We start from the raw sequence: 3,808 nt of genomic DNA on the forward strand, positions 1-3,808 counted from the left end.
TCCGTGGTCTTGTCTGCAACCATTTGAGAAGATTAGTACTTCCATTTGGGCGTGATTAATTCGACTCTTATGTTCTTCTATCCCATTCTGATTGTATGCATCCTCCCAGTAAACTTGGGGCTCATCTAAATTGTTTGCTTAAATGTGTTTTTTCTGATACATAGTGGAGTGTTCTAGGTTTCTACCTTCGTGTCAACCTCCTTCAATGTACTTTTGTTGATGGGTAAATTTGTTTGCTTGATTTTGTTTCTAGCTTTTTGATTATGTCAAGTCATTTTGTTCAATTGATAGGAAATTTTTTTTGAGGACTAGATAAATTGGGTGAAAGCCTCAGACAAATAGGTTGTGTACTTGGTATTCATTTGGATGCCAACCATTGTGATTTTTATGCATTTGGCCATTTGTTGGAGAGAAACTAATCCAGACATCTGTGAGCAGGTATTGTAAAAACCTGAGCCCTTGCTATATGTGGGTACTAGGCAGATTTCCTTAGATGCCTACATATTCATCTATGGTCTTGTCTGCAACCAAACTAGAACATTTGAGAAGACTAGCACTTGCATTTTACCGGGATTAATTTGACTCTTTTGTTCGTCTATTCCCTTATGACTGTATGCTTCCTCTCATTCAAGGATTTAGATTGTGCACTGTATTTTGATCTTACTAGAGAATAATGAGTGGTTCCTGACCCTTGACAATTAAAATTTGTTTTGTGGATTGCTTCTGAATTTTGTTCCATGGTTATTTCCAAGTTTGAAGTATGGGTGAAGACTTCAAAGAGAAGTGCAGAAATTTACAAGTACTCTTGGCATCCAGTTGGATGTAGTTATGAAAATCTCTGAATATGGAATGTCTAAAGTTTGGATACTGGAGAATTGATGTTACATATGGTCTCAATACCTCTTAGTCTCGAGTATTGAGTTGGATGACTTGGTTTTGCTCCCCCTACTCCCCTGTACATAGTCATGGATGGATTTGATGTTGCACTCATCTAGTTGCATGGTTCAGCATGTCGTGGATGATTGTTTTAAGGCTTTTGCATGCAAACTAATGCAGGTTGATGCACATGTTAAATCCTACTTGAGCTACTAGGTACACCATTGTTAAAAGTTAAAGTTCTTCCTTGGCAGGGTTGGAAATGTTCTAAAAGGTGTTTTTTGCTAATTTAGTCTTCTTAATGCATAATGGTGGCACGATCAAATGGGGTTAAGATACAAAGCTCTATAAATGTTTTTTATTTGAAATCATTATTTCATGTTAAAAGTTGAGTTCTTCCTTGGCAGGGTTGGAAATGTTCTAAAAGGTCTTTTTTGCTAACTTAGTCTTCTTAATGCATAATGGTGGTACGATAAAATGGGGTTAAGATACAAGCTCTATAAATATTTTTGATTTGAAATCATTATTTCATGTTATAAGTTCATTGGATTTTTGTATCTACATGCATGAACAATAGAGATTGTCAGAGGATGCTGTTGAACCAAGCGTCATAATAGATTTCGATTTTATAATTCATGCTGTGAAAATGCCATTATGATCCTTGTTTGGATTTTGGAGGTTGGATTAGGTCAAATCTGGTGCTCAAACCCATGCTAGATGCTTGAGCTAAGCATGTTTCTATCAAGTTTTTGGAGTTTTTGCTTACTGAGACCAAAGATCCTTGAAGCCTGGTGGCAACCTGTGTCAGCCTGCCCATATAATTATATGGGCATACAAAGCCATACTATGAGATGGAATGCTGTTTGGATTGCATCTAGTGGTCCGTATCGGTTGTTAAATTTATTCCCATCGTTCATATCCAATGTACAAGAACCAGGTTTCGCTTCCTAGGACAAGCTCTTATAAATGAGAAGATTCAGTGAGATTAGTGTCTTATTTAGTTCCTTTTCCAAATACATTTGAACAACTTACGGCATGTAATTTCCAAATAACGTGGGAATGGGAACATCCAATCACAATGGATTTGGTAATACAAGGAAAAAGGGAGTTTGCGGAATAGGGTATTGTAAAGGTATGATATTGATGACCTTTGAGGCTCACCTAGCGGCTTCTATTCAAGGTTTTAAAAATAATCTCAGATGGGACGATTCCCACTGATCCATCTCAGTGAGATTAGTGTCTTATTTAGTTCCTTCTCATTTTTTGTGAACCACTTGCATCACAGAAACATGTCTAATGTCTGTAATTTATCCTGTGAAATCCTTGGTTTTCCATTCAGACTAGAAAATTTTTTGGGGGGCAGATATCAAAACTAGAATTAAGATGCAGGAAAAAGGCATTGGTTTTAGTCGTCTGAAACTGCACTTTGCCTTGAGATATATTGCACTTGGGCGCTTAAGTTCAAGGTGAGTGCAAGGATTAACCGCAGCAAAGTCAAATCTCCAAAAACCAATAAAGATCTATGCAGAACTGCAGACGACTAAAATCATCCAATTTAAGCGATGTGGCAGATCTAATGAGCTTCCAGACATTATCGGATTTAATATGCAAAACCACGTCAGGAATCAGGATAATACAAGATAAAGCCGACTACAGCAACCCAGAAAGCATCTAATCCTCCTGACTGTTTTATCCATCATCTGGGTGATATTAAGTCACTTTGTAAAGATAAAACCCTTTAACGTGTCACCAATCCAGAATTCTGTAACCCATGAAATATACATAATTATACCAAGTTTTGTTAGCTTCTTGTGTTACCATCTCTACTGATCTAAACCCCATATCCATGTAATTCAATACAAAAATTCCATATTTTATTCAAGTTTGATTACACAAGGGAATCCTTCAAAATCTCACCCATTATTCTTCTGTCCACCATCCTCCCCTGTTTAAGTAGACTAGCCAGGTTCAAGCATACAGTACCAAGTCATTATGGAAGCATATCCATTGAATTGCTTTGCAATACAAGGCTCTTTAATGTGTTCAAAGGGTTATTTGAAAAGCGTAAACTTTAAATTGGTAGACCGCTCCATTTCAATCAGAAATAAGGAAACTATATGATACAAGACATCAAACTCATGGTTTCAATGGCTGCTCGAACATCAAAATCATGTATCAGCATAACTTCCTAAGTTTTTCATATACTTAGTTTTGAGATAACTTCCCATTTGTCAATCAACTGAATTGATAACTTCTATCTCTTCTATCCTAAACAGAAGAATCCAGCCTAATACAACACAGTTTCTGAAATTGTCTGCAGATGCACGCCAATTAGAGACTCTCATAATCTGTAGCGGTTTCTGTACTGTATCTTTTATGTGAAGGTTAAATGAAACTTGTAGAGATTTCAACATTTAATGATGCGTTTTAAGTGGGATACAATACATCCTAGTTATGTTCGAGTCAAATAATAGACTGAACCATGAGAAACCATTTAGGTGATATCAGATGTCAAGAAATCGGATCACTAAGATTCACCTGAAGAAACTTTTACTGGAAAAAATTCTTTAACCCTTGAAGCCAAGAACAGTGAACCACCATAAAAGAGTTCATGAAGAAAAACTTCATTGAGAACACTGACCATAACAATAATTACTGGCTTACAGCTACACACAATGAACTGGTATCTCTTAAGTTTAATTGGATAGATATGATACCACTGAAGTGAAGTTGATAGAAGGCAAGTACTGTATTTTCTCTATGCCATGCTATACTCATTTAGAGGAAATGAGGATACTAACTAAATCTAGAGGTGCTCAGCCAGTCCCAGGCCTAGACAAAGGAGGAAGCTTGTGTGCATCAGATTAGCAGGTGGTATTTAGAGCAAAGCCTTTTAAAGTTGTCATGGTATGGGGAGTTTTCTGGAAAAATT

Source organism: Telopea speciosissima, chromosome 2 (genome assembly GCF_018873765.1).
Source record: "Telopea speciosissima isolate NSW1024214 ecotype Mountain lineage chromosome 2, Tspe_v1, whole genome shotgun sequence".
Lineage (NCBI taxonomy): Eukaryota > Viridiplantae > Streptophyta > Magnoliopsida > Proteales > Proteaceae > Telopea > Telopea speciosissima.